Here is a 24,062-nt window from a genome sequence, read left to right as displayed (position 1 = left end):
CTGCCATTTTCTAGGTTTTGGCTGCATTCCCATATTATACCAAGCTCCAGAATGTGTTAAATTCCAGAGCTTGTAAACGATGGGCAACACCGTCTTTAGATTGCATTATCTAATAGAAGCATATGAGCTTCTTTTTGCATTCCTAACTGAGAGGGATACAATCAGATCCCTCCCAAAATCCCCTGCAGAGCACACGTCATACTGTGCATGTGTAGAAGGACTCCCGCGTCATAAACCACATGTCACAACTGAGGGCCTGAGCTGACGGGAGGCAGCCTCAGTTGTAGGGGCTGAGATGTGACGGGACCTGGGAGGTTGTATCAGACCCCTAGACATGTAAGTAACATGTAGAATAACTGCCTGAAGGCGTGACCACGACAACCAGGATAAAAGTCAATGATGTTTATTATGACAAACTCCGTAACACAGCAGCAGTAAAGGAAACATAAAAGTCAACAGAGGATAAATACAATTCCTGGGTACTACAGGGTGGCAAGGGCCACAGGCACTGGTAGAGTGAGACAGTTCTTATAATCTTCTAGTTGGAAAGTCCTTACCAGACCTGACTGTAGCAATGGAGAGAACCCAGGATCGTACCAGCTGGTGTTCCAGGAAAGGCTGGGTTGCTGAAGATAAAATGGCTGCTGTGGATACTGGCTGGAACCAGACTGTTGTTGGTACGGAGTGGATACTGGCTGGAACCAGTTAAATAATAAACGAACTTGAGAGTGATGAAATAATAATGAAGTTTGGAGTTTGAGAGCGGTGAAATAATAATACCGGTGGAGAGTGGTAAACTGCAGAAAGGACACCGGCCCTTTAAGAGAAGCTGTACACTGCTGGAAGCTGGGCTGGAAGCAGGTGATTGATGAAGTTTGGAGTTTGAGAGCGGTGAAATAATAATACCGGTGGAGAGTGGTAAACTGCAGAAAGGACACCGGCCCTTTAAGAGAAGCTGTACACTGCTGGAAGCTGGGCTGGAAGCAGGTGATTGTTGTAACTGGAAACAGGTGAGTCCAGAATGGATCGGAGAGTCAGGCTACACCGCAGATGGAATGCTGGTGCGGGTCTCTATAGCAGAAGTCTGGAGACAGGAGCTGGAACCTGGAAGACAACCACAGGAGAGAGACAAACTGGAACTAGGTTAGACAACCAAAGCACTGACGCCTTCCTTGCTCAGGCACAGCTTACTTATACCTGCAGCAAGGAAGGGGTTGGCTAGGCAATTATGCAAATCAACAATACAGACAGCAGATTGGTGGAAATGCTCAGATGACAAAATCCAAGATGGCTGCGCCCATGCAGACACTTGGAGGGAAGTTTGGTTTGTAATCCATGTGAGAATTGAAACAGTAATGGCGAAGCCGGCCACAGGAGACAGGAGATGCCAGACTGACAAGCGCACATTTAACCACGCGGGCACAGCGGAGGCCGCGGCCGATGAAATCACCACTCTGACATTCTGCATGTGGAAACTCAGGAACAGCGGGATCCGGTCCTGGAACGCTGAGCCAGCCTTAGGAGGCATCTGAAGGGTAAGTAATGGCGTCCAGATACCCGGATCGTGACAGCACCCCCCCCTTTAGGAGTGGCCCCTGGACACTTCTTAGGCTTTAAAGGAAACTTTGCGTGGAAATTTCGGACCAAGGCAGGAGCATGGACGTCTGAGGCATTGGTCCAAGAGCGTTCTTCAGGACCATAGCCCTTCCAGTCAATGAGGTATTGTAACTGACCGTAACGGAAACGTGAGTCCAAAATCTTGGCCACCTCGTACTCGACTCCCCGTTGAGTCTGAACTTTGGGAGCTGGAGGAAGTGCGGAATGAAACCGATTCAGGATCAGCGGTTTCAACAAAGAAACATGAAATGTCCTGGGTATTTTCAAGAAGGATGGTAACTGTAACCTGTAGGCAACAGGATTGATGACTTGTTCAATCTTGAAGGGTCCGATGTAGCGAGGTGCAAATTTCATGCTGGGAACTCTCAACCTCAAATTCTTCGTGGACAGCCACACACGATCACCCACCTTGAGAGCAGGAACCGCTCTACGCTTTCTATCGGCAAACTTCTTATACCTGAATAAGGCTTTAAGCAGGGCTGCGCGGACGTTCCTCCAGTTATTTGAAAACTGACGCAAGGTGACATCCACTGCTGGAACAGAAGTTGCGGGAAGCGGTTGTAATTCAGGGACTTTAGGGTGGAATCCATAATTAATGAAGAATGGTGTAGAAGAAGATGAGGAATGGTATTGATTGTTGTGGCTGAACTCGGCCCAAGGAAGGAGTTGAACCCAGTCATCTTGAGAGGAAGACACATATATACGGAGGAAGGCCTCCAAGTCCTGATTCACCCTCTCGGTTTGACCATTGGTCTGAGGATGGTAAGCCGTGGAAAACTTTAACTTGACTTGGAGGGCTTGACACAAACTTCGCCAAAATTTGGCTACAAATTGTACTCCACGATCCGAGATGATCTCTTCAGGAAGACCGTGAAGTCGGAAGATCTCTTGTATAAACACTTGAGCCAACTTGGAAGCTGACGGAAGACCGGTGAGAGGGATGAAATGTGCCATCTTGGTGAACCGGTCAACTACCACCCAGATGGTATTAAACTTGTTGCAGATAGGTAGATCGGAAACAAAGTCCATCGACAAATGGGTCCAAGGTCGACGGGGAACAGATAATGGAACCAGTTGCCCCGCAGGCGACTGGCGAGAGAATTTGTGTTGGGCACACTTTGGGCAGGAGGCAATAAATTCCATAACGTCCTTCTTCAGAGTTGGCCACCAGTAGGACCTAGAAATAAATTCAAGGGTTTTCTGAATGCCTGTATGTCCAGCAAAACGGGAAGCATGGGCCCAATGCATGAGCTTCTTCCTTAGAACTGGCTTAACAAAACTTTTCCCTGGTGGAGGCGTAGAGTCCACCCCTACCGTGGAGAATGCCAACAGATTAATAATAGGATGCTTGTCTGCAGACTCGGACTCATTTTCTTGCTCCCATGAGCGGGAAAGGGCATCGGCCTTACGATTCTGAGAACCCGGACAGAACTGGAGTTTAAAGTCAAACCTAGAGAAGAAAAGTGCCCATCTGGCCTGACGAGGATTCAGACATTGTGCGCCTTTGAGATATAAAAGATTTTTGTGGTCGGTAAGAATGGTGATTGAGTGGGAAGCTCCCTCCAACAGGTATCTCCACTCCTCCAGAGCGAGCTTGATGGCTAGCAACTCCTGATCGCCAATGGCATAGTTGCGCTCAGCTGGGGAGAACTTCCGGGAGAAGAAACTGCAAGGATGTAGATGTCCATCTTTGGCCCTCTGGGATAACACTGCTCCTACTCCAACGGAGGAGGCATCTACCTCTAAGATAAAAGGAGAGTCGGTGTCGGGCTGTTTCAGAACTGGTGCAGAGATGAACCGTTGCTTCAGAAGGTGAAAGGCCTGTGTAGCTTCCACGGACCACTTGGACGGATTAGCACCTTTCTTGGTTAATGCGGTGATAGGCGCCACAATGGTGGAAAAGTCTCGTATAAATTTTCTATAATAATTGGCGAACCCTAAGAACCTCTGGACCCCTTTGAGGCTTAAGGGTATAGGCCAATTCTGGATTGCTTGGAGTTTCTCAGGATCCATCTCTAGTCCGGAACCGGACACAATGTAACCTAGAAACGGAATGGTTTTAACTTCAAACACACACTTCTCCAATTTACAATAGAGGTGATTGACACGGAGACGGGAAAGAACCTCTTTTACCCAGAAACGATGATCTTCGAGATTATTAGCAAAGATGAGGATGTCGTCTAGATAAACCACGACATGGCGGTACAAGATGTCCCTGAAAATCTCATTCACGAAGTGCTGGAAGACTGCTGGAGCATTGCTCAATCCGAAGGGCATGATGAGGTACTCATAATGTCCGTCACGGGTGTTAAAGGCGGTCTTCCACTCGTCACCCTCACGGATTCGGATGAGATTGTAGGCACCCCTCAAGTCCAGCTTTGTGAAAATAGTTGCACCACTAACTCTATCAAAGAGCTCGGTAATCAGGGGTAAAGGGTATCGGTTCTTGACGGTAATGTCGTTCAGACCTCTGTAGTCGATGCACGGACGCAGACCACCGTCTTTCTTCTTAACGAAGAAGAAGCCTGCGCCGGCTGGAGAAGAAGATGGTCGGATGAAACCCTTCGCCAGGTTCTCTTTGATGTACTCTTCCATGGAGTGTGTCTCAGGCAGAGACAACGGATAAGTTCGGCCTCGCGGTGGAACCTTCCCTGGAATGAGGTCGATTGGGCAGTCCCATTCTCTATGAGGAGGAAGGATATCAGCAGAGGCTTTACTGAACACGTCCGTGAAGTCTTGATATGGAGGAGGCGGAACATCAGATGACCTGGGGAAGGAAGAACAAACAGGAAGAACTTTGGCTAAACAAGTCTCAGCACAGGAGGGACCCCATGCCAGTATTTGCGTAGTCGTCCAGTCAATTGATGGGTTGTGGAGACGGAGCCATGGAAGGCCTAAAACCACTGGATGTGTGGCTCTTGGAATCACTAAAAAAGAAATATACTCAGAATGAAGAACTCCCACTCTCAGACGAACTGGAAGAGTCCTTAAGGAAATGACTGCGTCAAAAATCTTGCTGCCATCCACGGCAGTCAAAGAGATGGACGAGGACAGTCTCTCGGTGGGTAGGGACCACCGTTTAACATAAGCTTCGGTTATGAAATTCCCAGCTGCTCCGGAATCAAGGAGGGCAATGACGTTCCAGTAACGTTGAGCAATTTGGAGCGACACTGGGAGGTTACAGTCATGAGGAGATGGAGAGGAGATCATTACTCCTAGCCGGCCCTCTCCTTGGCGAGCTAGGATCTGGAGTTTCCCGGACGTTTGGGACAGGCATTGATAGTGTGCGACGGAGCTGCACAGTAGAGACAGAGAGACTCAGAGAGACGTCTTCGGCGCTCAGCGGGAGACAGACGAGAACGACTAATTTGCATAGGCTCATCCTTGGATGGAGATGGTTGACGAGGAGGAGGAGCAGAAGATTTAGGAGTAGATGATCTTCCTCGCTCAGTTGCTCTCTCTCTGAAACGTAGATCAACCTTCGTGCAAAGAGAAATTAGCTCATCCAACTTAGAGGGCAAGTCTCTGGTAGCTAACTCATCCTTGATGCGTTCTGATAAGCCATGCCAGAATGCAGCATACAGGGCCTCATCGTTCCATGCCAGTTCGGATGCCAGGATTTTAAACTGTATAAGATACTGTCCCACAGTACGTGTTCCCTGGCGTAAACGGAGAATCTCAGATGAAGCAGATGTTATCCGGCCTGGCTCGTCGAAGATGCGCCTGAATGTAGCTACAAAGTCAGTATAGGAGGATAGCAGGGGATCAGACTTCTCCCATAAAGGTGATGCCCAGTCAAGGGCTGAGCCACTGAGAAGGGAGATGATATAGGCAATTTTGGTACGGTCACTGAAGAAATTGCCAGGTAGAAGCTCAAAGTGGATTTCACATTGATTGAGAAATCCCCTGCAGAACCTTGGAGATCCATCAAATTTTGCTGGCGTTGGAAGATGAAGATGTGGACTGGAAATGGGTAAGGTGGGTGGGGTTACAGCTGGTGTCACTGTAGTGGACGCACCGGACGTGCCAGGTCCACGGAGGGTCGTTTGAATCCCATCCAGCCGTGTAGAGAGATCCTGGAGACAGCGGATGATGTGGCCCTGTGCAGCCTCCTGATGTTCAAGTCAGGCTGCCAGTTCTTGCATTGGCCTGGCCGCTTGATCCTGGTCTCCGGCTGGATTCATTAGGTCAGTGCTTACTATCACAACTGAGGGCCTGAGCTGACGGGAGGCAGCCTCAGTTGTAGGGGCTGAGATGTGACGGAACCTGGGAGGTTGTATCAGACCCCTAGACATGTAAGTAACATGTAGAATAACTGCCCGAAGGCGTGACCACGACAACCAGGATAAAAGTCAATGATGTTTATTATGACAAACTCCGTAACACAGCAGCAGTAAAGGAAACATAAAAGTCAACAGAGGATAAATACAATTCCTGGGTACTACAGGGTGGCAAGGGCCACAGGCACTGGTAGAGTGAGACAGTTCTTATAATCTTCTAGTTGGAAAGTCCTTACCAGACCTGACTGTAGCAATGGAGAGAACCCAGGATCGTACCAGCTGGTGTTCCAGGAAAGGCTGGGTTGCAGAAGATAAAACGGCTGCTGTGGATACTGGCTGGAACCAGACTGTTGTTGGTACGGAGTGGATACTGGCTGGAACCAGTTAAATAATAAACGAACTTGAGAGCGATGAAATAATAATGAAGTTTGGAGTTTGAGAGCGGTGAAATAATAATACCGGTGGAGAGTGGTAAACTGCAGAAAGGACACCGGCCCTTTAAGAGAAGCTGTACACTGCTGGAAGCTGGGCTGGAAGCAGGTGATTGTTGTAACTGGAAACAGGTGAGTCCAGAATGGATCGGAGAGTCAGGCTACACCGCAGGTGGATTGCTGGTGCGGGTCTCTATAGCAGAAGTCTGGAGACAGGAGCTGGAACCTGGAAGACAACCACAGGAGAGAGACAAACTGGAACTAGGTTAGACAACCAAAGCACTGACGCCTTCCTTGCTCAGGCACAGTTTACTTATACCTGCAGCAAGGAAGGGGTTGGCTAGGCAATTATGCAAATCAACAATACAGACAGCAGATTGGTGGAAATGCTCAGATGACAAAATCCAAGATGGCTGCGCCCATGCAGACACTTGGAGCGAAGTTTGGTTTGTAATCCATGTGAGAATTGAAACAGTAATGGCGACGCCGGCCACAGGAGGCAGGAGACGCCAGACTGACAAGCGCACATTTAACCACGCGGGCACAGCGGAGGCCGCGGCCGATGAAATCACCACTCTGACATTCTGCATGTGGAAACTCAGGAACAGCGGGATCCGGTCCTGGAACGCTGAGCCAGCCTTAGGAGGCATCTGAAGGGTAAGTAATGGCGTCCAGATACCCGGATCGTGACACCACAAAGTCCTATCTTCACAAAGGACAGCTCGTTTTGGGAGATCTGTGTTTTGTGATTTTTATCACATTTCTAGGTTATTAACGCCAGTATGTACTCGATAAGTGGTAGAATGTACACTAAATGGACAAAAGTATTCAAATGCCTGACCATTACACCAACGGGGACTGTAAGTATATTGTATTCAAATACATATACTTTTATATGGAGTTGGTCAACTTTTACAGCTACAACAGCATCCATTCTTCTTGTAAGGCTTTCCACAAGACTTTGGAGTGTTTCTGTGGGAACTTTTGCTAATTTATTCTGTGGAGCATTTATAAGGCCAGGCATTGATGTTGGATGAGTAGGCCTGGCTTGCAATCTCTGTTCCAGTTCATCCCAAAGGTGCTCAATGGGGTTGAGTTCAGGGCTCCGCGTGGGCCAGTCAAATTCTTGCACACTGAACTCATCAAACCATGTCTTTATAGTCATTGCTTTGTGCTCTGGGGCACAAAACTCTCTCTGCACATGTTATGTCTGCACGCCCTGCAGTGCACATGGTTTTGCCCATTTGCTAATAAATTTGCTGCTGCGATCAGATCTGAATTAGGCCCTTAATCTGCTCACATCCAGCTCCAGAGCAACCTCTTCAGCACCTCTTAGACTGCTGTTGTTTCCTAACTCATTAATGCAAATCATTTTTTATGATTCACAACACACTTTTTTTACTTATAAAATACCGTTGATTCATCTTGAGATCTTATCAGCACTGCTGGCAAAACAAATGAAATTGAGTAAATTTAATTACTGTCCAGCTTCAATAATCACTATTATAATATATCATTGGTAAATGTTAAAGAAATAACATTTAATATGATACCATTTTTTTTCTTCCAGTTCCCATTATAGCATATTGGGGGGAATGTTATATAGTGTGAGAATCAGGAAGTGAAAGATTTTGTGAGAGTTCTCCTGTTTTTTTTTTCTTTAAGTGCCAATCATTTACATGGCAAAATCAACCATGTAAATGATTGCCATGGTAATTGACAACCATGTAAATGATTGTCAAGCTGTGGTCCCATGCTTTTCACCTCTAAGGACTTCATTGGAGAGAGATATGTATAGATGTACAGAATTTATAAACTGCTTGTTTGCTAGTTTTCTTTCATGTGCATGTAGGAATTCTGTTTTTTCTTCTACATGTTGGTTTTATAAGGTTGCCTCCTGGATGGTATTTTAGCTACTCAGTCACTAAAAATGGGATTTTATTCCAGCTGAAACATAACAGAGATAGAAAATTCAATAGTATTTTCCAAAAGGTACACATAAATGCAAACTTTAGGGTGTGTAAGTTTGCTTAATGTCCAGTGTATATAATTAAATTTGCTGTTTACATGTTGGAGATTGGCAGCTGTTTCACCTGGCTATTTGGTTTAAAAAGGGCCGATTGGGATGCTGGGACAGTCCTGTTCGGCTGGGACCTGTACCCCCTCAGTGGCCATGCTTCTCCCATGATAAGCTGATTAATTTAACTTACTGCTGCCAGAAACTGAGTGCAGTGTCGGACTGGGGCATATAGGGTCCACAGGATCAATGCAGTGGTAAGGGCCCATGTTTAGGGGTGTGGCCAGTTTCCAGAGGGTGTATAGCCAGCCGCCACATTGGTTTTCCTAACCAATAGACAGTGCTTGGGCTGAGCCCCTTGATAAATATTTATAGTAAATACTGTTAGTGCATGGATAATAATGTACCCGATTAATAACAGCAATGCACTGTAGAAAATATCTCATAGTCCCATGCAGTATAATTGAACATATTTATGATATACAGCATAATTCAAGTGTACACTCTGGAAATGGCTCCCTAGAGGAGTTTTCCTGTGCCCCTGTGGACCAGTGCAACCCCGACTGAGCATCTGCACATGCGCAGAAGCTCACTGAAGCTGGAGCCAAGGCAGTGATGAAGCACAGTTGCTTTGCCACTCACAAAGTAAATAACCCAGTGGCAGCAAGGGCAGTGAAGGCTGGCTCAGGCATCAAACATATCGGGCAAGTCAGTAAGACATTGTTTCACAGTGGCTGGTCCCTCCCCAGGGACTAGCCAACCTACAGTACCATGGTCTCAGAGTGGTCTGCACGGACCAGCCTCCTCTTCCTGCTCCTTGAATGATTCACTGGCTATACCTCCTCTGCATTCTCTCCTCACCACACTGCCTGTCATGGCTTTCTGCTTCACAGGAAAACGAAGTAGGAAGAAACTGGGCTGGGGGAGAGATGACATTGCCTCACTTTGCACAACCTTGCACCTGTTAGCAGGGGTATATTGACCCTCGCTGAGTTTGGATAGCCATCCATTTTAATGTTGGTTTGGAGGCACTGATGCAGAACAGTTAATATTGGGGGAGTGGGTATAGTTTAATGGTGAAGTTCAATGTTTTGTGTTTGGGTTCTAGTGTAGTGGAGCAGTGCATGTAGTCAATTTTTTTTGTAAAGGATTGTATAGCGAATAGGTAGAATCTGGTAGTGTACCCTATTGGTTTGTGATATGGTTCAGTGGTCTTATTTTTGGAGGAGGGATATGGTGGTGTAAAAACTGTAGTGAATTGGTTTGCATGTAGTGTAATGGATTGTGTTGTGCTGGCTAAATACTGCAGTTTTGTTTTAGTATTATATGTTGCTCTTGGGAAAGGACAAAGAGGGGAGCAGCAGTGGCTGCAGAAAAAAATGTACTTATTTATATGACTTTAGTACTATTATGAGAGACTATGATTGAGATCTGTGTAATAAATGTACTGCATTGTATTTTTAGAGAGAGAGAGAGAGAGAGAGAAAGAGAGAGTTTACCCTGGTGGGCCAGTCTGACAATGGTCACAAAGTTCTTCTGACTGTACTCACTGGAGCTGATTTAATGGTGGACATATAGTGCATCTTTTGGCAGTCACCTGCATATGACTTCTACAAATCCCTTCCATGGTATACATCCATGTGTTCAAATGTGCAAGGACTGAGGTGCCCACTTTAAGTATGCACCAGTAAACTTTAGACACCAACATCAGTCGCACCATCAAAATTTGAACCAGTCCTATTGCAGGTGCAGATTTTCAGTCAGAGTATGGCCTCCATTGTGAATGATTAAGTGTTTGTGTATACAAACACTTCAGCTACACTCCATCAACACTCTCATAACACTTCCATAAGACAGTGTATCTGTTTAAGCATTTCCCAGTCACTTACAAGGAAGGGCAAGCACTTTTCAGTATGTATGCACAAAGGCATAGTTGTGATTGAGACATATTTACCACTGTATATGTCTCAATGACACACTGAGTAATACATGTGCTGTACACGTCTTTAGGGATCGTTTAGTTCTGTGTGGAGTATTTATAACCTTTTTAATAAGGAGAGGAAAAGCTTGAAGCAGAGAACATAAAGCAATCTAGGGCTGTATATTATGAAAATAAATGCTAAAATGCTAAAACTCCTAAGTCTCAAGCACCATGGAAAATAAAGGCTAATACTTTATTGAAAGACTCACAGTACCTAAAATCAAGTCTTTTAAATTGTCTAACATTTTAATAACATGTAACAGATATTGAGAAAAAACTCCTCCCCCCACCCCTCACCCCCTCAAAAAAAATAGTGCTGTTTGTTTACTTTTCTACAACTCAATGTAAAAGAAAGTACTGTAGAGTAGCATCTTGCTTTGTGCAGATTGTCTCTGGAAATTTCTATTCAGTCAACTGCAAAATATGTAAGGGTCTTAAGACCAACAATTGTCAAATATTTCCAAAGGCATCAAGCGGGAACCTGAAATATTGAAGAATAATACCTTAAGCCAAACATTATAAAATGAAGACTTTGTAACCTCACTACTGTATATGAACTACACATGTTTGAAACTTACAATTTTTTTTCTATTTGAATTAAGTTAAAAATAGTTTTCAAATCATGTGGTCTGCATTGTACTTCTGATATATACAGTAACTGGGTTTTGAATTCTAAGGTCAGTTATCATATCATATTTTACATTACAGGATATGTGATATAGGTGGCAGTAACATCTGATGGGAGCAGTGGTTGGAGATTACATGAGAATGAGAAGAAGAGAGGTATCATATCAAAATCTTTGCATGGTGTACATATAGCTAATAAGAACTCTGGCTTAACTCTGTCAAAGTATACGTTTCTAATAATACTTATCTAACACTTCGAAACTAAAGAGGGGGAACACACAGAGAGATCCGTTCTTAAAATCTAAGCAATCTGATTAGATTGCTTAGATTTTAAGCACAGATCTCTCGTGTGTATGCCCCCAAGCAATAGCGATGCACAGCCCCGCACGTAGCTTTTGTCGGTGCTAGATTGGCCTGCATGCAGACAAAATCTAGCACATCGCTCATTTCACCTGCTGGGTGAAATGAGCAGCCCCCCATCACCCCCCTTGCTCAGCACACATCTCCCTCCACATCTTCCCATCTGTAAGGCCCTTAACACTGACTACAACAGCCTGAGGCTACAGCAGCCCATCCTGAGCACAAAAGCTGCTTCGGCAATATTGGTTTAGACCTATGCAACCAGCAATTTGGGGATCATTCAGCCACTGGTGTATTTATAATGGGTGCAGTATGTGCAGTGCCCATGGGCCCCCGGGGTCCAGGGGGTGCCCACACCGCACACACTGCACCCATTATATTTAATACATACAGTACACTCCAGAGTCCCGCCGTGCAGAATTCACTGGGAAAATGGTGCAGCATAATTTTTGCAATGTTTTGTGCATGAGCAGTAGTAAAATCACTGGGAAAATGGCTACCATGCCATTCATCTGGATATCTGTGCATGCACTGTAGACTCTGGTACAGCACAAGGGTCCCCTGTGGACCCTAGTGCCCAGGGCTAAGCACTGCCACTGGCTAAAGAGGAGGGGGCTCAGATGGAGACTGCACACAGGACTCCTCTCTTAAAAATGCCCCTGGGTACAGCCAGTACTAATGTACTGGACCCAGGCAACAGCATGCAGATGATCCTAACTGTGCATTTTAGTCAAAGGCAGACATTGTGACTAATAAGATGCTTCCTGCAAGGTTCATCAGCGGGCTGCATGTCCCCTAGCTTTCTGTCACTGACAGTGAGTAATCAGCTGTGCTGCAGAATGGTATTTACAGGTAGTTGGGGGTGGGCATTTGAGTTGAATGCATTTGGTCTTCTTCACATAAGATGATAGATGTTTGAGGCATCAGCTTCCCCATTTCCCCATCCCTGACACTGTGACCACCCTATTGCAAATTTCACTCTACTCTCCCTGGCTGGTGGCTGCCAATTAAAGAAGATACTGTAGCTAAAGGTGTCAGGTAAGCACATTTCCCTTTAATAAAACTTTTGTTGTTTTTCTAACTTTTGTTGAGTCCTTTAAGATTTTTAATTGCATTATATATATTTGCTGTTCTATCCGTTCTTCACACAGGAGTTTCTGATTTTAATGGTTGTAAAATATGTATGAGTGTTAAAAATTTGGAAAATCCATAGAGATGTAAATTTGAGAGATTAAATATCAATCCATGGTTATTGGCGTTACCCAAGGAGCACCTGTAGCAGATACGGTAAAAAGTTACAGGACCATTTTTGTAGTGTATTAAATTCTACACACTGGAGGTTCAATCCAAATTTTGATCCGATTGTCCATTTGGGCAGTATTGTTCACACAATGCAAGCCATGCATTGGTAATGATGTCATTATGTCAACCCCCTGTTCATCCCCTTAGGGGAAGTTTACTAAAATTCTAATTACGCAGTTTTCCTATTGCCCACCTGTATAATACCTGTGTTTTATTTCAGCTTCCTAACATATTGGGAAGTAAGAGAATGAGTTAGTGAGTGAGTGAGGGCGGGAGGGAGGGAGGGCTTTTGCATATTTATATATATATATATATATATATAATAAAACACAATTACCAAGTGCGCTATATTCATTGAATGTTTATTCATAAATTCTTCCAAGATGGACCCAATAGGTAAAGACTGCAAATTGGAGAATTCTTAAGGATAATGTTTCCTGGAGTCCTAAAACAGATATCCCCTCACCAGAGAATCACCCAAACAAGAGGCCCAAGGCCAATTAGTACCAATTATTAGTTTATTTACACAGGTTTTAAACATAAACATTAAAAAAGTTGTACAAAGATAAAATTTGTGTATCAGTGAGAAATGTCCAGAATATGATGATGGCAAGTTAGATCCTCCCTCACATTAGCAAGGTGTGAGCTCAAAAGGGAGAATATTCACAAACTGGACTAATAACTCGTTGTAGACAGACCCTATGTGTTTCATCTTATCGACTTCATCAGGGGTAATTCAATAATACAAGCAGGACAAAATTTGAAGTTGAAATTGTATATACCAATGGTCATGCAACAACCTTACTATGTCTTTTTAAAAATACAATTAAGGTTTTTAATCCCATTAGCTTTGGTGCAACTCATCTGTTACTCGGTAATGTACATATATAGGTGTCCTTGAAAGCACCTGAATATGCTAAAAAGCTGTACATCCAAATAGCTTTGGTGGAACTTGCAAAAATTCATCTATAAAAATTAATCATAATAGTACAACAGGAGCTAAAAAATATTTGGCAATGAAAACCTTCACAGTAAGATTCACAAATGGATCAGAAGTGCTTGTGCTGCAAATATGTGAAAGTTTCAGAATATATCAGAATATATTTCAGTATATATATAAATATATATATATACATATACAGTATATATGGAAAATAGTGAGGATCAGCACCACTTGTGGTATACTCCTTAACATAATTCAAAATATAATTAGGCTGATAAAGAGACACTCCCTGTGATATAGGGTGTCAGCTAACCCCAAGTAAGTAGCAGTTGTAATCTGCTGGGTAAAAAATGTAAACAGATATGATGGGGATATCAGCGACCAATGGTGTCATTACAGTACTAATAATAAAGAAAGAATATATTGAATTAAAAATTAACATGAGCACTTTATTTAGGACGAATATATAAAAAGCATAAAATCCAACAGACTGTAGGTGGAGCTATCCTTATATGAAAAAGTAAAAAATATATATTTATACAAAAGGTCATAAAAGAGGAAAAATGCTTTTTTTGTTTAAAAAATATATCAAAAGATAGGAGGTATGTCTTATCTTTTGAAAAGGCAGGGGGCCACAGTGAGGGAGGTCCAACACGTTTTGTCCTAATACTTCAATAGTTGAAGTCTTAGGATGAAACGCGTTGGGTCTCCCTATCTGTGACCTCCTGCAATCTAAAAAAAATAAGACATACCTCCTATCTTTTGATATATGGTTAAAAAATAGGCTGATTGTCTTAGTATAGCTCCACCTACCGTGTGTTGAATTTTATGCTTTTTATATACTTTGTCCTAAATAAAGTGCACATATTAATTTTTAATTGAATGTATTCTTTCTTGATTATTAGTACTGCAATGACACCATTGGTCGCTGATATCCCCATCATATCTGTTATATATAGATACCTGTATGTATATGTATCTGTGAGTGTAATGTGGGAATCTCTGAATGAGGAGGGTTCTGAGAGACATGATGCGCATATTAGTTAGTGTTATGGGGGAAGGCATCATAGCATGTGCTTGTTGTTCTGGGCACCAGGACTCTAATCTACATCTCTGCACCCCCCTGGTTGGCGGCTGGAGGAAGGATGATGATGGCCCTGTCTGTTTCATCTGTACTGTGCCCCTTACTTTCTAATAGCTGCCCTGACTCCTGAGAAATCTTCTGTTACATTAAAGGGGGTACTCACGGAGTGATCGCTGCTTAAAATCTAAGCAGTCTGACTAGATTGCTTAGATTTTAAGCATGATCGCTCCATGTGTACCCCCCACAGTGATAGCGATGTGCAGCCCCACGCATCGCTATTGCTGGTGCTAGATTGGCCTGCCCGCTGGGTGAAATTAGTGGCCACCCCGTCTCCCCCTGCACGCTCAGAACACATCGCGCTGTGCTGAGCGGTGGATGAGATGTGTGCTGAGTGGTTCGCTCAGCACACATCTCTCCCACATCGGCCAGTGAGTACTGGCCTTAAGAAATGCCATCTTTTTACTCATTGGCTCTGACTGATCACATGTGATTATTGTCATAGCCGATAAAACAACTCACATAAGAATTCTTAAACCATCATAACAGAAAGTTTAACAGAGATAAGTAGCCACACTTTTACAGATGATTGTCTACCAATATCTATCTAAAGCAACTGGGATTCTTGCACATGCTGTACTGTTAATATTATATTTTTAAAACTATATAACATTAATAAATGTGTATATTTTTTCAATCTTACTTTACAATAGAAGCAAACTTAAAAAATGTATTTTCAAAATTGCATTTAAATAATAAGTAAAATACCCATAATAAGTTTGTTTTAATGTCTATGCTCTAAGTATTAACAATTGAAAATAGGTTGCTAGGAGAAGTCATTGTATTTGGCTATGCACCATAAACAGGCAATGCAGAGAGGATTTGCATAAAGATGCTCTTGTGTTGCATTTATAACAATGGAATGCATAACATGAAAATTAGGATAGTGTCTGAAAAAGCAGTCTTCAACAGTAAATAGCAAGCCAATTAGCCCCTTAAAATGTAAATTGTATTTTTCTAAAAGCAGCATCTTAGGGATATGACACACAGACACTTTTTGCACCACTGAGATAACACCAGTAAGACTGCTACATATGGGAATAAATTGCTATATATAGATGTTTTTACTAAGGCCTGTTCATATACTAAAGCTTTTCTTTAGGATAATTTGCTGAAAGTCCATATGACAACCTGCTAAAAACTGAGGAATGAATAGGTTCTTCTTTTGTGTATTCAACAGAACTATACAGTACATTATGGGTCTGATTCTGAGTTGGAAATAAAGTAAGGAAGAGCAAGTACAGTAATTGTGCACCTTGGTAAAACCATGCTGCTATGCAGGTAGGACACATTTAAAATGTGCAGAGAGATTTAGATTTGAGAGAAGCATGTCCAAACTCAAATATACAGATGTGTACTCATACATCATTGCAGCAATCAGGTACCGTGAGATTCTGTTTCTTTTATTCGTTACTGGTCCCACTCACATGGCATAGATGGTATATTTGCATGTAGAAACCATATACTTTGTATATAACTGCTTCCACTTCACGGAGATACAGGACGTATGGACTCCAATAAGCACTTAAAATAAAAAAATAGGAATAGTGCAATACTGTCTGTATATAGGTAAAAAACTAGTATTTTAATAGAGACACTCACAAACATAGGTTAAAAAACAGCATAACAATAGAGAGATGTTGCATGGATATCAGGGGCTATAGGAGACAGCAGCCAGCAGGCGTAGATGTATAGTCACCACCAATCCTGATTATTTGGGAATATCCCCACGCTGTCAGATGTATCCTTCCAGAGCTCCCATCAGTCCAGCACAAACAGTCCCAGTGTTACCTGCTTCAGGTGATGACTGGTGTCCAGCGGCTGCGACTCTGGACTGAAACCGAAGAGGCTGTATATACAGTAGCTCTATTGCATTGGACTTGGGTAGCAGTGAGAAGTGTCGTTGTAATATATTTCAGGTACTGAACCACCAAGTGGCTCTATTCCTGACTGGCTACCGGCTGAGGAATTATAGCTGAACAAGACTGACTACCAGCTGGAGAATACATCTTAACCACACTGGCTACCGGCTGAAGAGATGCAGCTGGAAAGCACTGGCTACTGGCTGAGGAATACAGCTGAACTGGACTGGCTACCTGCTGAAGAGTGAAGAGATGCTGCTGGGCCAGACTGGCTACCAGCTGAAGAAAAGCTGCTGGAGTGGACTTTCTACAGACTGAACCAGACTGGCTACTGACTGAAGAGATGCTGATGGACCGGACTGGCTACCGGCTGAGGAATACAGCTGAACCAAACTGGCTACCAGCTGAAGATATGCTACTGGACCTGCTACCGCCTGAGGAATACAGCTGAACCAGACTGGCTACCAGCTGATGAGATGACACTGGACCTGGTACCTGCACAGAAGACAAAATGCGGGTTCACTGGTCACACATACAATGTAACTAGTTACACAGGCCCAGAATGCTGCAGCTGGAACTCCTTTAAACCCCTTGCTGGGCTGTGATTGGCAGCAGAGTAACAGGAAGGCTGGACTGAGACTTAGGTTGGTGAAGTGGAGATAAGCTAGAAAACATGGAATGCAGCAAAGTCATAAAATATCATACACTGCACACAGGAGCTTGAATACACCTCAAGCACGCAAATTGTTAACGACTGGTCTGAGAACATTGCTGCAATCAGGAGTTTGTGCACCTGTTTAATAAGCCTGGGAAGGTGCTGCAGTTTGGAAACTAGTATGCACATCAACCACTGGAGTCCCCGGGAACCCTGTAGCGTATCATCATAGCTTGCCAGACGTTGGAGCCCTCCTTTCAAAGGACCTGACAGACCCCCAGCCACACCTGAAGTGAAACTGGTAAGTATTTAGGACGCCGATGCCAGTCGTGCTTCCTGAAACTTAGTTGTAATATGGTATGGCTAAAATGCAGCAGTAGACTGTGCTGATTAATTTGAAATGCAACACTTGTATATATGTATGCAATAAAGACACCCAATGCTAGGACCTGGCGACTCACTCATGCCAGACATCTCACACTGCATGGCATATTGAGGCTAGATGTATAAGGACACATCTGTACATTGCAGAGTAAAAATAAAGCTGTTCAACATTTGTGGGCTACATACAAAAGCTGCCTGTATTTACCCCACAGGCTAAAAAAAAAATATGTACTTACACAGCACCGCTTGCATTGCAACATTGTTACAGTTACACAGAAACTTGCTCTTTCTTGCATTATTCCCAACTCAAAATAAGGCCTTTTTCTGGAAATAGTCATTCTGTATATCTCCTTCCTATTGCTTCAATCTTACAATAGTAGAAAATTAATATAAAAAAATAATAGTTGTGATAAATAGAAAAATAAGAAATAAACTGATATAAAAAAACAGAAGCTAGTCACAAAAGCTTATAATTACTGATGAATTGAAACCAATACCAAGGAACAAAAAAAAAAATGCATGTATCTGCGCTTGTAAAAAGTGTGTATATTAATGACACTGATAGGGCAGTAATAGTCAAGACATGTTTATAAAAGATTATATGTAACAATTTAATATAAATGAAGTTAAAATACTTCTAGCAATATAAAATATATTGGTACCATGTACATTATGTCATAAAAAAGTGCAATTAGATCATAAACAGTATGTCTGTATGTCAAATAGGAGTTCCCGAGGTTGAAGTCACAAGTAAAATGACTGTGCAACTACAATTCCCAAAAATTTACTAGTAGACCTACATAAGGAATACTGTGTGAATTGCTAGATCATCCGGCTTATATAGAGTGTCCCAAATTCAATAATGATTGACCCCAACAGTGAAGATCTCAGTGAAAAAACTGTTCAATGAGTGTTACTCCTCTTAAATGGAAATCTCTGGTGTCACTGCGAACCACAACTTTTTACACCTGAGTGGGCTGTAGATAAAGCATTGTGTGCCGCTGCTGTCCAAATTCAAGGGCACACCCAGAGAAAAGGGTCTCACGGCATGGCTTTGTGCACAGCTTTTCCTGCCCATGTTGTGCTGTCGCTGTCTGAGCAGGTACACAGTATATTACTCCGATCTCTTCCACAGCAAGGGGCAAATATAAGTAGCGTGGATATAAGCCACTGACGTGTTTTGCTCCCACATACTATACATGGGCTTTAACAAAAAGAGCAGCACAGTGCTGGGCAGTGACACAGTGAAGCAACTGATGAGCAAGCAGCTGAGTAACAGAAAAGTACATTTGAGGAGTCCTCCCCGCCGAACCTGGTTTAAGAAAGCTCCTTGTCAAAGCCTTCAGCAAAATGAACATAAACTCTTGCTGGAGGATACCTCTGTGCACAGAGTACCCTCTTCATTACAAAAAGGTCTAGCGGGGAGGACTCTTCACAGATACTTTTCTCTCATCAGTCACTCCACTGTGTTTCTACAGTATGTCTGACCAGTGGCCATGTTGGACACAATAGAGTGATGTTACATAATAAGCACCACTATGGCACAGTATACAGCATTATGGGCCCGATTCTATGTCTGACCAGTAGCGATCTTTAGGCTGCAGGGGAGGATTAGGGTTAGGATGCGGGGAGGAGTAGATTAGGTTTAGGCTGTGGGAAGGGGGGTTAGGGTTAGGCCACCTCGGGAGTGTTAGGCTGCGGGGGTGGGGGGGAGCTTTAGGCTGCAGGAAGGGGGGGTAGGTTTATAGGTTTAGGCACCCTGGGGAGGGTCTGTGTTAGGCTGTGGACAAGGAGGGTTAGGAGGCATTGGGGAAAGGTAAGTATACTTACCCTGCTTCTGTCAGGATTCTAACCATCAGGATACAGCAGTCTGTATTTTGACCGCCAGCATATCAAACCAAACCCAATTTACCTTATCTGAAATTAAGCATGCTTAATAATGAAAGATATGAAATATAGCAAACTGAATGAATGAATAATGTTTAACTAAAACCCTTAAATCATAACAGTTTTTATTGGGCAGCATTTTTTTTCAGTACAATAATCCAAAACATCTTAGAAAGTAAATACTTCACATGTAATTTTATATTTATATATTAGGACTAAGGAAAAAGTAGGTAGATAAAAAAGTCAAATAATGAAGTTCAAATACAGTATTTACCAAAGAAAATTTGTAGTCTATACCCCACAAACACACGATTTATGTGATCTCTACTGTAGTCTCCCATTTTCGATCACAATAACTGCCCCCACAGTTTTCTATGAGAATTGCAATTTATGAGATTTACTTATTCCTGGTATGTGAAGCATTCCAGAGCTTGGTACAGATGTGTCCTCGTACATCTAGCCTCAAAACACCATGCAGCGCGAGTGACTCACCAGGTCCCGTGCAACTCCGCTAGGGCCAGGAAGATTTTTGTGCAATGAGCTAGATGCATCATCGCTTGGAGAGTGATAAAAGTGAGAGAGAAAAAGTACCAGCCAGTCAGCCCCTAACTGTCATTTTTCAAACACAGTCTATAACATGGCAGTTAGGAGCTGATTGGCTGGTACATATTCTTTCTCCAGTTTATGACTCTCCAAGCAATGATTCATCTCGCCCAATGTAACTAGGACGCACAAGGAGACTGTGCTGATTCATTTGTTATGCATTACTTGTGTATAGTCTGTATACTGAGCACAAAAGAACTGGTGTTGGAAAAAACTTGCAGCTGCTACATTGTAGCACTTTATACATAGATTCAGAGACTCAGTCTCACACAGATATGCAAGTGTCATATTACAAATTAATCAGAATCCTAGTGTGTACTGGCTGCGCCAAGTTGCGACTAAGACACATTTTCATCCAAAAAGATTTCCGACACTAGTAGAGTCTCACATGTCGGCCATTGTAGTCTGTGGGTTACTTACCAACAAAGTTATCACTTTACTTCATACCTATCAGAGGTGCTGTCCCTAAATGTGTTTAAGGTTACACCCAGCAATATTTCATTTCTTATTGCTGTGATAAGAAATTATAATTATTAGTTCTAATACCCTATAAATAATAAAAATGCCCTTAGGGGTGTTGACAAACTGTAATTGTGATCATATACAGATATGCACAAGGACAAACCACACAAATACTGTATGTACACACACACAAACACACACACACACACACACACACACACACACACACACACACTGAATATAGACTTATAAAACATAGTCAGCACTCGGAGTCTCTTAATCCAACCAACAGCACATGCATACATTTTCAAGGGTGCAATTGTACTGTGATTGACGGCGGCAGGCAGCGGTGGGGTGGGGGCGTCAATGCAGCGTTATAGGGGAGTGGTCCGGACAATGCAGGCATGTCTGGACAATTTTAGGGGCAGCTGTGTGTGACATCACATGCAGCCACTGCGGGAAATACCATGGCAGCACTGCGCCTGCCTTCGCTCCCAAGCTGCAAGGTTCGACCCTAGTTGCTGCGAACGCGACCTAATTGCAATGTGATCGCAATTGATTGCAATGCTGGGTGGTGCTTCTCATGTGATTTAAATTACATAATGTTTTTTCTACAAACTTTAATCACTAATAATTGGGTCCACAGGCTGACTGTGGTGCTAGGTTAGGCTAGTGTAAGATGTTAGGACAAGCCATCACACACCTCACATGCTTCCAGCAATATTTCAATTTCGCAGTTCAGTACTATAAGAAAATACATAGAATAAAAGTTAATTTATATTTAATTGCATCATGCTCAATATACGTTTTCTATATCCAGGTGTATTTTGTTTTTGTTCCAATTCAGTTAGAGTTTTTAATGTACAACATTGTTTATTTGTGTAGTAAACACATTAGAATTCCAACTGCATGTTGTTATTTCCTTTTATGCATATTGAATGCATTGCTTCAAATGCACCTGAATCCATACAAACCTGGCCTTCACAAAGTCAGTAACATATCTTCCATATGTAGGTTATTTTGATTCACAACTAAAGAACATTTTAAGAAGACACATGTCAGTTGAAAATAGAATCTTGTATAATCCATTACTAAATAAAAATATTTTGTTATTTATTATGTTCACATTTAGTCCTTCGGTGCCTAAGCAGATAACAGCATCTGTGTTAGAGTTTTAAGTGTTGCTTACCTTTAGACTGTGGAGAACCTGTTTCATTCATACACCACAGTGTTTAGGTTCTGAAAAAAAAATGTTGCTTCATATCCATAGCGTGAGGCACTGGTGATGAACTCCAGCAACTGCGGGGATGGATTCGTGGGATGGATTGGGATTTGACACCCTCATGTGTATGTGTGCCAATGTCACTTAAAAAATGAATATAAAATAAGGGGTGAGGGACTTAAAGTTATTTTGTCTCCCCTACCATAGTAGCTAGAAAGATGGGGTTACTAGCTTTCAATATAGGGTCCCCAAGTAAAATTAACATCTGGTGATCAATGTTATCACCAGACTATAACCCCCAGCACTTAAGAAATATGGAGTCCAGGTATGGGGAACTGGCTTCCAATAATTAAGGAGCACCCACATTAGAAACAGGGGGTCTAGTCATTGATAGGGCCCCTTAGTAATTATTGTCTGTTATCCCCAATCAATTTTACCATGCATGTATGATGGGAGGGCCCTTTGTACCTTAACATGCCAGTAATCACCCCTACAAACAAGGGAGACCCCACATTCAAATTGTATGGTCCTCTAGTAGAGATGAGCGGGTTCGGTTTCTTTGAATCCGAACCCGCACGAACTTCACTTTTTTTTTCACGGGTCCGAGCGACTCGGATCTTCCCGCCTTGCTCGGTTAACCCGAGCGCGCCCGAACGTCATCATGACGCTGTCGGATTCTCGCGAGACTCGGATTCTATATAAGGAGCCGCGCGTCGCCGCCATTTTCACACGTGCATTGAGATTGATAGGGAGAGGACGTGGCTGGCGTCCTCTCCATTTAGATTAGATTTAGAAGAGAGAGAGAGAGAGATTGCTGTGATACTGTAGATTAGAAGAGAGTGCAGACAGAGTTTAGTGACTGACGACCACAGTGACCAGTGACCACCAGAGACAGTGCAGTTGTTTTTTTTATTTAATATATCCGTTCTCTGCCTGAAAAAAACGATACACAGTCACACAGTGACTCAGTCTGTGTGCACTGCTCAGCCCAGTGTGCTGCACATCAATGTATTGTATATAAAGCTTATAATTGTGGGGGAGACTGGGGAGCACTGCAGGTTGTTATAGCAGGAGCCAGGAGTACATGATAAATAATATTATATTAAAATTAAACAGTGCACACTTTTGCTGCAGGAGTGCCACTGCCAGTGTGACTAGTGGTGACCAGTGCCTGACCACCAGTATATTAGTAGTATTGTATACTATCTCTTTATCAACCAGTCTATATTAGCAGCAGACACAGTACAGTGCGGTAGTTCACGGCTGTGGCTACCTCTGTGTCGGCACTCGGCAGGCAGTCCGTCCATCCATAATTGTATTATAATATATACCACCTAACCGTGGTTTTTTTTTCATTCTTTATACCGTCGTCATACTAGTTGTTGTTACGAGTATACTACTATCTCTTTATCAACCAGTGTACAGTGCGGTAGTTCACGGCTGTGGCTACCTCTGTGTCGGCACTCGGCAGGCAGTCCGTCCAACCATAATTGTATTATATACCACCTAACCGTGGTTTTTTTTTCATTCTTTATACCGTCGTCATACTAGTTGTTACGAGTATACTACTATCTCTTTATCAACCAGTGTACAGTGCGGTAGTTCACGGCTGTGGCTACCTCTGTGTCGGCACTCGGCAGGCAGTCCGTCCATCCATAATTGTATTATAATATATACCACCTAACCGTGGTTTTTTTTTCATTCTTTATACCGTCGTCATACTAGTTGTTACGAGTATACTACTATCTCTTTATCAACCAGTGTACAGTGCGGTAGTTCACTGCTGTGGCTACCTCTGTGTCGGCACTCGGCAGGCAGTCCGTCCAACCATAATTGTATTATAATATATACCACCTAACCGTGGTTTTTTTTTCATTCTTTATACCGTCGTCATACTAGTTGTTACGAGTATACTACTATCTCTTTATCAACCAGTGTACAGTGCGGTAGTTCACGGCTGTGGCTACCTCTGTGTCGGCACTCGGCAGGCAGTCCGTCCAACCATAATTGTATTATAATATATACCACCTAACCGTGGTTTTTTTTTCATTCTTTATACCGTCGTCATACTAGTTGTTACGAGTATACTACTATCTCTTTATCAACCAGTGTACAGTGCGGTAGTTCACGGCTGTGGCTACCTCTGTGTCGGCACTCGGCAGGCAGTCCGTCCATCCATAATTGTATTATAATATATACCACCTAACTGTGTTTTTTTTTTCATTCTTTATACCGTCGTCATACTAGTTGTTACGAGTATACTACTATCTCTTTATCAACCAGTGTAC

At 42.9% G+C, this 24,062-nt stretch overlaps 1 protein-coding gene across 4 annotated transcripts in view; it reads left to right on the top strand.

The window, feature by feature from the left end:
- Positions 1 to 24,062, top strand: part of TENM1 (teneurin transmembrane protein 1) — a 1,080,468-nt gene that overhangs the window by 98,791 nt on the left and 957,615 nt on the right. The window contains exon 2 of one of the 4 annotated variants that reach the window (XM_063937255.1): positions 11,035 to 11,109. The exons of the other annotated variants lie outside the window; for them this stretch is intronic. The gene's annotated coding sequence lies outside the window, so the exon portion shown is untranslated. The remainder of the gene's footprint in view (positions 1 to 11,034; positions 11,110 to 24,062) is intronic. 4 annotated transcript variants of the gene reach the window in all.

This window comes from Pseudophryne corroboree, chromosome 8, assembly GCF_028390025.1.
Source record: "Pseudophryne corroboree isolate aPseCor3 chromosome 8, aPseCor3.hap2, whole genome shotgun sequence".
NCBI classification, from domain to species: Eukaryota; Metazoa; Chordata; class Amphibia; order Anura; family Myobatrachidae; genus Pseudophryne; species Pseudophryne corroboree.
The sequence above is the reverse complement of the archived record's forward strand: the minus strand, read 5'-3'. Positions and strand labels throughout refer to the sequence as shown.